The sequence below is a fragment of the Aplidium turbinatum genome, chromosome 7 (assembly GCF_918807975.1).
Source record: "Aplidium turbinatum chromosome 7, kaAplTurb1.1, whole genome shotgun sequence".
In the NCBI taxonomy this organism is placed as follows: Eukaryota; Metazoa; Chordata; class Ascidiacea; order Aplousobranchia; family Polyclinidae; genus Aplidium; species Aplidium turbinatum.
In genome coordinates, this window is record NC_137478.1 from 8,949,325 (window position 1) to 8,964,056 (window position 14,732).

The 14,732-nt window shown below is 39.0% G+C and overlaps 1 long non-coding RNA gene across 3 annotated transcripts; it reads right to left on the minus strand.

Moving 5' to 3' along the window:
- Positions 1-11,493: 11,493 nt before the first annotated feature.
- LOC145774658 (uncharacterized) lies at positions 11,494-14,263 on the minus strand. 3 transcript variants are annotated; one of them, XR_014290032.1, is made up of 5 exons: positions 14,153-14,263; positions 13,366-13,477; positions 13,050-13,155; positions 11,950-12,023; positions 11,494-11,533 (listed from the first exon to the last, which is right to left on the minus strand). It is a non-coding gene; the product is annotated as an uncharacterized LOC145774658 (long non-coding RNA). The 3 variants fall into 3 exon arrangements; XR_014290031.1 differs by having other exon boundaries at positions 11,893-12,023; XR_014290030.1 differs by having other exon boundaries at positions 11,863-12,023.
- Between the last annotated feature and the right edge of the window lie 469 nt (positions 14,264-14,732).

Here is a 14,732-nt window from a genome sequence, read left to right on the forward strand (position 1 = left end):
TGGCCCTAGAAGAGCTGCTGGCAACAGTTTGAATAATTCTGTTAAAGGATTCTTAAAGAATCATCCTTTTCAATTGTCAACGTGCACTGGCGAGGAAAAGATCATGAGGAAAAAACACTCTCTTACTCGTGGCGAGAAAAATGTCATAGTAAGGAAAGAGAATAAATCAAAGACCTTTCTTGACAATGTCCTCTTTGTGTTTTCATTTTTTGTTTCAGTAGACCTCGAAAAATGGTGCTGGCATTGGGGGAAGGAAACATCATCTGCTTTCTTCCTAATGGCCCAAGATATGTATTCAAATTTTGATCATCTTGGGTCCCTCTACGATAGAGTAATGTCAGGGGTGTTTTACCTAATTTATGATCGTTATATTCACTTCACAAGAGACCACAGAATACTTCAATATTCAGAAGGAAAACTAACCGAAGGAAGGCTCCAATACATCTGGGGTATCATCACTCATGCAATAATTAAGGTCACATCTAAAGAGTGCGGTCTCGTTACCGAGATACTCTATACTGGTGACAATCAGACGATTAAGATATATTCAGAACAAACCAAGTCAACTGCTAATGCTAGGAAGCACCATTCAAAGATATTCTTCGAAACCTTAAGGAAGAACTTTCTGCTGATGGGACACAGTCTTAAGATGACGGAAAGTTTCCGTTCAAGGAATGTTCATGTAACATGCAAAGAAATTAGATACAATGGGGTTTGGGTGGTGCCATTAATACGAAATATAAAGGAAATGACAGTGCCAACGCCAGAAGTTCAAGAAGCTGTGGGGTCCGTTGGCATCTATAAAGAATAGCGTAAGATCTATGATGCATTCAGAACTTGTGTGACCCAAGTTGATTTTGCTTATTGCACATACCATCATAGCCACAATGCTGTTTGGAGACACAAGCTGGTTCAAGGGATTATCAATAGAAAATGGATATGATTATGATGAGAATTTCTTATTGACACTCTTAACACACACGAGTCTCGGAGGAATGTACTTTTCCCTATCAGATATAGTTTCAAATGGTAAGTGGGTATCTGAGCATTACGTTCTCTCTATCCTTAAAGCTGAAATTGATCCAGAATTCCAGAAGAAACTATTGAGTCTTGTTTTTCACCAAATCAAATATACCACATCTGTTTTACACTCATGGGGGTACAAAAGCAAGGAACTCTTACAGGACATAAGGTTTGACGAAAGTAATAAAGAAAAATATAATTTCTTGGCGACAAAAATTCTCTGCTCTTTAAAAGGAATAGACCATGAAGAATTTTCCTCTAGAGCCATCGCTAGAAGAAAGGAAATCTTTGGAAAATTCGCTGGTAAATCCTTGATAATTCCAGATATTCTTTTTTCACTGAGTGAAGAAGGTGAACTCATAACCAGATTTAGGTCCATTTTGGATGCTATCTCTGCCAGATCTGAGGGAAGAGAGATAGAAATTTTTCAATGCTTTAAGAGATTGAAAAAAGATTTGATCATAATGATACCAACACATGGAAAAGAATTATGGAAAAAGTTCTTGACAATTGAAGGGATAGATGATGCAAAAAAATTTTTGAAAACATTACTAGAAGAAAAAGGAACATCATCAATTGACATTAAGATAATCATGTCAACAAGGTGGAGAAGACCACTAATATAGATCAAAGAGAGCATCCCAGAGAAAATTCTTTTTATGTTTCTGTACATGGACAAAAATTTTTCAATAGAGGGACACTGAGAATGATGAACGGATCCCTCGATCATATACTCTTATTTGAGGTGGAAAGAGTTCCTGAATCTAGAATGAGCACTACCAAAGGCTATGATCTGAAAATGTTTGTTTTTCTGATTTCATTAATAGAAACTGAAACTATTTTCTTGGACAAAGTGAGTCCCATCACAATGAAGAATACTCAGGACATGGATTTTGTTGAAGATAAGGAGAGGCATACATTTGATAACGATGAGACAGAGCCGCTACCGGGACCATCCAAAGCCAACCCATTGCGTTGGAACCCAAGAAGAAACGTAAAGAATGTACTGGCAACACAAGAAAGTGGGTCAACGCCCGTTGCGTTACATGACCTGGAAGAAGAACTATCGTACAACAAGCCTGCCAAGAGAAAGTTTACAGAATTACCCAAACTAATTGGAAAAGTCACACCTGTAACTAAAAAAAGGAAGGGCCGTCCATGAAAAACTGTGTCTCCTATCTCATCATCAAGTAAAGAAGAGTTAACAGAAGAAAAGATACCACCTGTACGCGTCAGAAATAAAGATAGGATCCAGTCTACAGCCAAAAATCAACTGAGGAAAAAATCCCTCCTTTTCCTGAAGCTGAAAAACCATGATAATTTACCCATTGATCTTGATAATGTGAAAACGCCGTATGATGTTATGAAACTCTTTATCTCTGACTGATGGGTTTGTGAACAAAGTAGAGAGAGAGACCCAGAGGTATGCAGCACAACAAAACCAATTGGCCTTCCAGTCAAAGGTGGATAATTCCTTACTAAGAGCAAGTCATACAATAATGTTTATGACAGGATAGCCTACTTCACTCCTTTCACAAGCAAGATGTATTGGGAGAGGAGAGATGATACAAGCAATGTGAAAGACGAATCATTTTGAAAAATTACCCTTCTTTTTGAGACTTTGAATGAGATAGCAGCCAAATTTGTAGAAAAAAATGAGTACGTAGCTGTAGACGAATCAATGATCCGTTATTTTGGCCCCCCACCCTCTCAAGTAAATCATAAAGGCCAAACCAACAAGATTCGGGTTTAAAATTTGGTCTATGTGCATCCCCTCTGGAGAGCTTATCCACTGTGTCCCTACGCTAGAGCAAAAACAAACATCTTCAAGGATGGATTGAGTCAGGGGGCTTGACGTTGTTTATGGCCTTATGAAAAGTGCTCGACTGATTCCTGGTTCGAAGTTTGTGTGCGACAATCTTTTCAAGAGCCTGGATTTGATAGATCGTTTGTCTTAGAAAGGGATAGGTATTTTGAGGACAATGAGGTGAAATCGAATAAACAATCTAACTTTACCATCAAAGAAACAGACCAATGATATGAAGAAGGAAGATATGAAGCAACTTTACCTTGGAGATGATGAAACCATTGTTGTTGGAAAGATTCTTGAACACGGTACTGTCTTTCAGTTATAGTAGGTAATCATTTTATCAAATTTTAGATAGTCTCGTGATGCAGTAATGAAACTGGACGTGGATCAGCCTTACTTACTCAAGATCTACAATAACAACTCGGTAGGTGTGGACCTGTTGGACAATCTCAGTTCCTGTTATTCCATCCGCTCAAGAAACCGCAACTGGTACAGGGGTGTGTACAATTGGATTCTAAATATCAGTATGGTGCAAGCTTGGAGATTTTATAGAAAAAATTGGTGCAATCACGGAAGAGAGAGATATGGAAAAGATTAGCCTCCTTGAATTTATCTGATCATGTGTAGAAATGACAATTATGATCAATGGGAACAAAACATTTCTCTCTTACCATCGACACATGCACTTGTCAACCGTGAAGAGATCAGAAGGGATCAGGGCAATCACCTGATCTTCAAGACGGACAAAAAAGGTGTCTGCAAACACTGTCACAAATGAACGTCAATATACAGATGCCGTCGGTGTTATATTCGACTGCACCCAGATTGCTTCGAAATGTATCATAACTGAAAGGAATTTGTAATATTATCTGTTTAGATCGAGTTTCGTTTGTTCGTTTCTCAATAAATCTAATAAAACAGCGATGCATTTTTATTAGAAATTCATTTTTAACGCATCTCAGGGCAGCAGTATTGCTTTTATAACTTCAAAAATTCCATTACCGGAAAATGCTAATTTCTTTTATTTTACATCAAGCCTTCGTACGAATGCCCAAGCGTCCATAGAGGGACGTACCATTTTCTGCATTCCTGGTACAGATATCAGAAAATTTTCTTTTGAATATTCATATTCAACCCATAAGGACCTTACATGAAACTTTTTGTAAAAATATTCCGACTAGAACGATGACCGGGCACTAATGGGTTAATTGGTCCAATCTCAAAAGATGCTCATGTATCAGTCATGAACTCGTTTATGGATCAAGCCAAAGAGAACTGATCTATGAATATTTAGATGACGGAGATCATCTCAAAAAGGTTTTTGTAAAGTCGGAAAGAAGAATAATTGGAGATTTAAAGAATGAGATTGACAATGTTCTTTTAAAATCAGATTGGAGAAATAATAAAGAGATTATCACTCATTTCACCTGCATGATCTTTAACAACATCGATCACTGGACAGACTTTATTGAAATTATTGAGTATCGCCTTGCTGTTCTGTTTGGGGGAGACGTTTGCACTAGAATCATTTCACTCTTTGGTCATTTCAAGGAGTTTCTGCATGAGGAGCCCTTACAGAACGATTTCAGAATGTCTCGATTGATAAATAGCACTGTTTGCTCAGAAATCTATTATCTGAATTGTTTGGTGATTTCGTCAATCTTATGATTACTTTTAATTTTAATTTATGTTATTAAATGTATTACTTTTACTTTTAATTTTTTTATTTTTGTCGTTTATATTATAGTGTTCACATTTTTCATAAATTTCTGATGTGTGTTGGAATTTTTCAATTTTATTCTTATTCATAGCCGTTTGGTACCAGTTAATTTTTACAAAAAATGCAAAAAACACTTTGAGTTTAGGCTGCTGTACATACTGCGATAGCTGCTTTAAACTCATACTTTAAAGCAGGGGTTCTTAACCATGGGTGCACCGTGCACGTACCACTAAGGGGTAATTTCAAGGTAGTGGCGACAAGGCAAAAGGTTAAGAACCGCTGCTTTAAAGGGACCAATTAGCCCAGACTCTTCAATATCAGACAAACTCAAAACCTGGATTCTTATTAGCATCAGCATGCTTGGAACTCATTTCGCGCCGTTAGTTTAACAGATGTTAGGAAATATGAGTCATGTCCTGCCAAAGACACAGCTCTCGAGCGGGGTCGAACAGGCGGGGAGCAAGTCTTTTAGGCGCTGACAGTTAGGCGCTGGTCTAATAGGCGCGCACACTGTGGCGTCTGGATATTTAGGTGCGGAGCACTGTGGCGCCCGGTCATTTAGGTGCTATTCCTAGTAAAGTCTGTAGATTGTATCAGCTTGGCAGCTTGCAGAAAATTATATCATGGCTTCAGTGAGTGAAGCTGCTAAAACCGGCAATGCTTTTCACACAAAATGTTACATTGAACAGAAAAATATATTGTTGTTTTATTGATTTATTATTGTTTTATTTGTTGTTAGTCCAGGTTTGCGCTGGTGAAAGCTTTATCAATAAATTATTGAAGCTTCCGAACATTATTGAGTTCATTTTTAGTTAAATCTTTCGCGACCACGGACGTATACACACGTCTTGGGATTTTTGCCATGATGACCAAAGAAGTATCCCTACGTCCAAGGTTAAAAGGTAGCCTATTTCAAGCAAAAAAATAATGTAAATGATGGCAGATCCATAGTCTTTGCCTGTCCTTTTTTGGCTAATTAAAAAAATATTTTGGCGGTGCAGTTATCAGATGAGGACTTCTTAAAGATGGGGACACAGTGGATTTTTTTTCTTTCACTCATTGGAATTGGCAGTCAAAACTGGCTAGGCAACCCCTTACTTTGGAATTTCTCGATCAAAAAGACTAGGCTAAATTACGTAAACTTTTTGCTTAAAATTTTCCAAATTTCTCCATAATCATTCTGCTGTACCTCCTAAAGCATTGCGCGCAGAAACGATGTAAATTTTTTCCCATGTGCAGAATTGTTTTGGCATTCGATTAAACTACATATGTTTTCATATTATTGTATCATGCTTGGGTAGTAAAAATTATAATGAAGTACACTTTTCTGCCAATTTTTAATTTTTTTAGAAATTAGAAAAAAATACCGTTTGGAGTTGCTAGTTGTACATAGAATGTTTTAAATTTTATTGCAAAGCTTTGCATCTTCGGATAGCTGAAGATGTATGCTTTCATTTGATGTCAAGATTGTGCGTCTACGTCGATCACATGACATGTTTTTACCGCGTAAATACAACAGTTTTGTGTGAAAAATGTCTGGTAATTTAGATTAAATATAAATTACTTCTGTTCGGGATGGATTGGCCATGTGACGCGAACGCATAAGACGCTCTACTACTGTTCACATGAATACATTTCTACAGGGCATATAGGCTACACTTTGGCTACAAGTTGCAAGCATAATGGTGAGACTTCGCTCGTTATTAAACCTAGTCCGGGTTTTGACGGAAAACTAAGTTACTCTTCACTCAAGCCTACCGCCCGCTTGAGTACAGCCTACGGTACATTTTTTACTGATGTTTAGTTATTATTTGACCTAACTAAAAGTGAACTCATACATGTTCGGAAACTTGAATAATTTATTGATAAAGCTTTCGCCGGCGCAAACCTGGACTAACAACAAATAAATGCTGAACACGCGCATTAAAAAAGCAACATATTTTTCTGTTCAATATAACATTTTATGTGAAAATCATTGCCGGTTTAAGCAGCTTCACTCACGGAAGCCATAACATATTTTTCTGTGTAATATAACATTTTGTGTGAAAAAGCATTGCTAGTTTAAGCAACTTCACTCACTGAAGCCATGACCAACAACGCACACGCATTAACAAAACAATATATTTTCCTGTTCAATATAATACAATCCTGTTCATATATGATACAATCTACAGACTTTACTAGGAATAGCACCTAAATGAACGGGCGCCACAGTGCTCCGCACCTAAATATCCAGACGCCCCAGTGTGCGCGCCTATTAGACCAGCGCCTAACTGTCAGCGCCTAAAAGACGTGGACCCAACAGGCGCGCTTTCGAAGTAGTAATGCGGAGCAATACGGTATTCCTACACAGTATATACAATTATACAGTTATACACTGTAATATAGCTACAGTGCAAAATTTACTTCTTGGCAAAAAGAATCGTTAATTTGCTTTGTTGACCAACTGATGACAGTCGCAACAACGGCAGTTTTTAAAACGTAATTTTGTGTAGAGCTGGATTTCAATTTTTATAGGTCAACCATCTTACACGTCAGTTTTATTAGACCAACGAAAAAATGTTGATGTAGGCGAACTGTCCATAAAGCCGAATTTGATATAAGCGAACTCTACTGCATTTCGAATTGAGTTTGAGCTATGCAAAATGCTGGAGCTGGTGCTGTAGTCACAGATTCGTAAAAAAAAACACATTAGAAAACCTCCAACTTCATTGATGATGCACGGCTCCACAAGCTCGAGCAAGTTCATCAGCCCTGGTTCAACATGTCCCCACTCCTACACAAGTAAGCTATGCCTGGGTAAAACGTCCAGAAGTGACCTGTAATCTGAACATTTGCAGCAACCGGATATTGCGTATGATTACCGATGCTTTGTAATTATAATAGGAAGTTTACTTTAATTGCCCCAAATCAAACTACGACTTAAAAGTACTGCAATAACTGTATAAAACGTATGGTGATTGGCAGTAATAATCATAACATGAGGCAGGAATTCAGGCAACATCTCTTAACTGCTGCAACCACTGCACTGTATCAGTGTTGAGATCTATTGAATCGACGCAAGTCGTAGCCTACTAAGTACAAAATATGCATGATCATGGCTATCTAGAGATACGGCCTGATTTGTCACATTTTGCAGAAATTTCCAGATTTTGTCAATTTTTATCCAATGTTTGAATGATTTTTTTGTCCTGATTTTTTTTTGATTGATTTTTTGATGATTTTTCTGAATTTTCTGATTGAATTTTCTGATGATTTTTTTGCCCTGAGCTTGTGCTCCATGCTGGCCATGCCCTAAAGTCCTGGTTACGTAGATTCCTCTCTTCCTGCCTGCACCACCTCACAATCCCAAAAATCTGGAGAAGAGCTTTAGTAGTTGCGATCCCTAAGCCTCACAAGCCACCAGAGGACCCAAGGAGTTATCGTCCGATATCCCTCCTCTGTGTTCCTTTCAAGATCCTCGAAAGACTGATCTATGCCCGCGTCAACCCAATCATCGACCCGCTCCTTCCAAAAGAGCAAGCTGGGTTTCGGCGCGGAAAATCCACTGTAGATCAGGTCACACTGTTGACCCAAGACATCGAGGACTGCTTTGAGGCAAAAAAGAAGGCCGGCGCTGTCTTTCTAGATCTCACAGCTGCCTACGATACCGTATGGCATCGCGGCCTTACTTACAAGCTGCTTCGCCTGCTTCCTGACCGACATATGGTCCATATGATTATGGAACTTGTCAGGAATCGAAGCTTCACCCTCACCACCGGCAACCCACGGCGAAGCAGACTGAGACGCTTGAAAAACGGCGTCCCACAGGGATCGGTCCTGGCTCCACTTCTTTTTAACATCTACACCCACGACCTGCCAACCACGGTCTCCGCAAAATACGCTTATGCGGACGATCTGGCAATTCTCCACTCCACAAAGTCGTGGGAAAATCTAGAAGACACCTTGAGCCAGGACATGCAAACCATCTCAGCTTATCTCCAGAACTGGCGACTGAAACTCAGCGAAACCAAAACTGTGGCGGCAGCTTTCCACCTACACAATCGGGAAGCTGATCGTGAGCTACATGTCCACAACAACGGAAAACCTCTGTCCTTCTGTCCCGAGCCAAGGTACCTTGGGGTGACACTAGACAGATCGCTCACATACCGCCACCATTTGGTGTCACTGCGCAAGAAACTGACATCTCGCGCTGCATTACTGAAGCGCCTGGCAGGCTCTAGCTGGGGGGCGAGGGCTGACACTTTGCGAATAGCAGCCTTAGCCCTTGTCTACTCTTCAGCAGAGTACTGTGCACCTGTCTGGTGCCGCAGTGCTCACCGCCACAACATCGACACTGCCATAAACAGCGCCCTGCGCACAGTGACCGGATGCCTGCGTCCCACACCATTGGACAATCTCCCCATTCTCGCTGGCATCCAACCTGCTGAGCTTCGTCGCGAAGAAGCCACTCTGTCCCTCGGTCGACGGGCACTGGAGCCTAATCATCTTCTCCACCACAAGATCTCTGCCTTCCCAAACGGGCACCCCCGCCGACTGAAATCAAGACACCCATTCGTGCCAGCCGCTCGGCTTCTGATCAACGAAGCTGATGAACAAGACATCTCTGCGGCTACTTGGGCGGACCATAAATGGAATTCTGAATGGAGGTCAAGCACCACCAGACTCCATTCATTCATCCCCGACGCCGACACACGCCCAATCGGCCTGACACTACAGAGACAGGCGTGGGTGCGCCTCAACCGTCTCCGTACGGGCGTCGGCCTTTTCCGCTCAACCATGCACCAATGGGGAATGGCTTCTTCCTCCTCCTGTGAATGTGGTGCCGAGGAACAGACCGCAGACCACATCATCAATGACTGTACCATCTTCAAGCCACCTAACGGAGTGGAAGGTCTGCGCGTCATGGATGATGAAACTAAAGACTGGCTGCTCTCTAGCAGCCTTCCAGTGTAGTCCGGGAACATCGTGAATCTGGGGTGGTAAAAGGATAGACCCTCGGCCCCAGAAGCTCAGACGACGACGACGAATGATTTTTTTCTAAAAGTTATATTTTTACGCTTTCTTTACTATTTTCCCCAGATGACACAATAGGTTTTAACATAATCAGATGTTGAAAAACAAAGACAATTTGATTTCGAAAATTTTAGTTAGACTGTTAATTTTCAATAACAGTCTGATTGAACATTTTTCAACTTCCTTTTTCTCATCTGCCACTGCTTCCCCAAGACAACAAAAAGCCTTTATATCAGTGGTTCTTAACCGGGGAGGTGCGCCCCCCAAGGGGGGCGTGAAGCATCTCTCAGGGGGGCACGAGCTCTACAACAATTTTAATTTTTTTAATTACTGTAATGTCTTTATCTTCGAAGCATTGAATACTCTCAACCTTAAGCTTCAAGAGAAAAACATCAACATCATTAAGCATCATGACATCATCCGAACTTTTATAGCTAAACTCGATCTCTGGAAGAGTCGAATTGAACAAGGAAATCCAGCGAGCTTCAGCAACTTGGATTCTGCTCTCAAAAATGGTAACTTTGAGCCTGAGTTGAAGAAACAAATAGAAACCCACCTTAATGAATTGAAAGCGGAGTTCATCAAATACTTTCCAGATCTGGATGAGAAGCGTGAAACCCGGACGTTCATCAGAAACTCGTTCCAATGCGAAGTAGTTGATATTTTCGAAGAAGGACAAGAGGAGTTTCTTGAGATGAAGTTCAACTCCACAGCTAAAGAAGACTTCAAAGAACTGGAAATTGAGACGTTCTGGGCCAGTTACCTTCTTGTTTACCCTCTTATCGTAACTAGGGTTCTTAGAATTCTAACAATGTTTGGATCCACGTATCTTTGTAAAGCTGCATTTTCTGCTCACGTTGCTATCAAGACCAAGTACAGAAACAGGCTGAGAGTTGAAGGAGACTTACGTTGTTCACTCTCTGAAGTTAAACCTCGCATTAAAAATCTAGTCGCTAAGAAGCAGTGACAAGTATTTCACCGATGTGTACAATAAACAGACAAAATGCAATTTTTTTGGTATGATACTTATTTAAAATCTAGGGGGGCGCGAGGCACATGACCATTATTGAAAGGGGGCTTGATAGAAAAAAGGTTAAGAACCACTGCTTTATATCATCAAGAGACAGCAAAAGGTAAAAAAACCTCAGAAAATGTCAGTCAAACACTAGCAGAAGCGGCAATCAAAATCTGCAAAATGTGACAAATCAGGCCGCATCTCCAGGTGGCCATGGCATGATTAATTGGTGAAGCAACTGTGATGTGTGTGCGACTGTGCGTATGCTGGTCTGGTGTAATTTGAAGCTTTCTGGAGTGAAGGAAACAATGACGTTGAAACCGATGTAGATAGCAACGTCAATCTGGAAAATGGATGGCATCTGCAAAAATTAAGGTGACTTGTTACCCGCATGCACTAAAATACTAGATAGAAATGGAGGCTCAAATGCACCCTCAGTGGCAAAGACATGTAGGAACAGGGCGAATTTTAAGAGATTAGTTTTCTAATGAGAAAGTTATAACGTTTCTCGTAAGGTAGCAATCGCTGCTGGTAGCGCCCAAAAAGCATCGCATTTCGTTCATTATACCAATCCTTCGAATATTTCTATTTACTCAGGACACACAAAAAACGTGCGGCGAACGCTAAAAAGAACAGAGAGTATTCTTTTTATTTTAAGCAATTTCTGTCCTTATATTGAAGAAATGACGTAAAGTCAAGTTACTTTCGCTACATGTGAAGCTACAAGTCCTGAAAAGACGTTGATTTCGAATTCTACATTTTCATTTGTAACGCGAGCAAAAGATTCCTATCACTTTATGTAAGGTTGTCAAACTCAGCGGTCTTAATGCTACATCACATTCATACAACTATGAAACAATTAAGAAAAAACCAATGATTTAAAACTACAGACCTGTTCCTTCGGCAAGGTAACTTCATCGGACGTCTTGCAGATACCATAGAATTGCATCTACAACGCAAAAACTCTATTAATGTAAATAAACAATAAAACCTTTAATCAAATACGACATAGGTTAGATTTATGCAATTGTCATAAATAAATGTAAATAAAAATTCAACTATTTACCTGCAGCCGAGCTATAAATTTACAATGACAAACATGGGAGATTGAAGACTTGCAGCAACTAAGCTTTACATTAATTTTAACTAATTGCAAATCCAGCAAAGTGACTTATTAATTTGTATCCCCAAAACCAAGAAAACAAAACACATCATAAATCTGTTAAGACAAAACGATGCAAAAAGAAAGGGGTTTTGTCGACAGCAACTGCAAATTACCTAAATTGATTCGTAACAAACAAGGCTCACTTCAATTCCAATAATTCTTAAATTATATAACAAAAGTCGTGACAGTGCAGCTCATACTCTATCGCAGAACAAACAAATCTTCAAGAAATTTCGACTTGGCATCTGTGTCCTCTTCACATGATCCACTAAGACTGTAATATACAAAAAGTGAAAGCTAATAAAACCAGAAACTGGTATATATATAACATAATTTAACAAGTCAATTTTGAAGTGATGCCGAGTAGAATAACCACGATCATGAATACAATTAAGCATTCTTGAGGCTTTATTACCAAGTTGCATGCAAAAAAGTCGGTAGTTTTGTGGTTAGCAGAGTTGAATCTTTTATGGTCTGTAAACAGAATGCTGTTTTTCATTACCGCACGAATCAAGCGAGACTCTCGCAAAATATTTCACCATTCATAACAAAATTGGTGTTATAGTTTGAGTACACCAGGTCAGATCGACAAGTTTCATGATAAAATAATGTAAATAAGCTTAATAATCATATGTTATATAAATAAAATCGACTGACTTCCGGTGTTGTTTTGTTGGAATTGTCAACTTCGTACAGCTTGTTCGTATGCTTAACTGCATTCCGTTTTTAAACCGTGATGCTTTTTAATAGAACTTTATGAAGCAATTACTTGGAAAATACTAACTTCTGCTTTGCTATACTAGTGTAACCAAACTAGTGTACCGTACTTCATATATATATATTAGCCTTTAACTTAATCAACTATATACAAAACGATGTACAAGTCCAATCATTCAGTGCCAGTGGTGCTAATTAATCTAAGCTTGCATTTTGTTTATGCAAGACACTACACCTACCACTTCTTTAATTTATATATAAATAGAGTTATCCCAGCCCACTCTAAGGAGTTGCTAACTTTAGTATTGTATTGTGTTTTAGTGTAGTTTTGTATAGTTTAGTATTGAAATATTGAATACGGCATTTTCTAAGTCATACACAATCAGTTCGTCATAAAAATATTGCTGGTGATTGAAAAGCAAATAGGAAAATCCATGTCGCAAAAATTCCACAAAGGAAATGCGTGAAAATACATGATAAGCGTCCTGACGGATTTTGTTGTCTGAGGCCGTACAAAAATGGTTAAGTCACAGGTGATCATAACGAATATAAAGACAAAGTTAAAATTACCAAGTTAAATCACCTGGGAATTGTGGTGGTGAGAAGTCTTTTGTTGTTATTCCGTTCTGGTGACTTTATCGACAGCACCAGCGGGGCATCCCGAAAACAGTTTTGACGGGAAATCCCCACTAGGTAAAATTACACAGTTTTGCAAGAGGGGAAGCACTTCGCTGGCAGTCACGATAAACAAACCACCAGGCATTGCGTTCACATGCAAACATATATCGATATCCTTTTTTGTTTACAAAACAAACAAGAAGACAGATGGACGTTAAACACCCCCCACACTTCAAACAATGATTACACATGAATAGCAAGCAAAGAGAATTCAAGCTCACCTCTTATGGTGTGCCTTGTCAAGTAGTTGAAAATCGAGCTTGAAAACGAACTTCCATCGGTCATTGTGGTTCGAAAACGGGTCCAAAACCCGGTGACAATGAATCCGCTTATCTTGAGAAATGTAAAATAAAACAAAGTATTTAAATGTCAGCTTGTCTGTCAACGGCTTCCTTGAACAAACGAGAAATTATGATGTCGATATTTGTTTCACAGTAAAAAAGTACAAACATGCATCACAAAACACTTGCTGTTTTGAAGCTGACTACACGCACACATATTTTTACTTAAACGACTGTGTCTCAAACAATAACTTTCCTGGCAATAAATACGATTTTGTGAAGAGTAGTACAGCTAAGGCTCTAGTAGCAGCTGACAAACGGCAGGCAAAAATTTAATGCTTTGGCATACTGAGCACAATGTTCTTGCATAAATAATAATCATTAAGGAGGTTGGGAGGGTGGTTATAACTTAAATGGGCTAATTGTGTTGCCGTTTCACTCTAAGGAATTCGCAAAACCCCTAAACCAAACCACTCCAACGCATCAATTATGGGGTAGTAAAAGGATATACATTTGATCCCGGGTAAAAATCAAGAAAGATCACAAATTACTTTTGACCGACTTTTCTATAACAATAAATTATTGCAACAGTTTATTTTCGCATTACATTATGACAAACTTGTTTCACAAACACTATGCATCCCGTTGAATACGCAGTAACACAGATTTAGTAGACTATATAATACATTATAATTCATTACATCATACTATTCAATTGATTTCTTACTTTAACTGCTCAGTTTGGCACTATTTCCACATTTATTCATCAGCCGACGTTTTGCCACAATCTTTGATTCTTGTTGAACGACACTTTTCAGCTACTGTCGACTGATGTCCTTATTATCACAGAAAACCTAACCAGAAGCATTATAACAACGCTTTGACACGACACGTCTCTGCAAGAAACGAAAGAATAATAAGACGCAAAATACCGACAAGATACTGAAATACATCGGCTGTTTGAGAACAATTCGTTAATATAAAATTACTTATTGAAGCTTTGAATTGCAAAAGATGTAATATCTTATAATTGGTAATTGGTTATGTTAAAAAAATGTTAAATTGCCTTGACTTCATTACAATAAACTTAGGCTTGACAAAGCATGACTTGATTTTCACAACATAATTCAGACTTTCCATAGCATCAGGTAAGTCTACTCGCACCTTAGTCTCAGAGAGCAAAACTATTGCTATGTTGCTACTGCTTTATTGACAAATTGATGAAATGACCAGTGACTATTATAAAACAGGGGAATGTAATTTGAAAAAAAAACTGGTACAGCTAGTAGCATAACGACAAATCAATA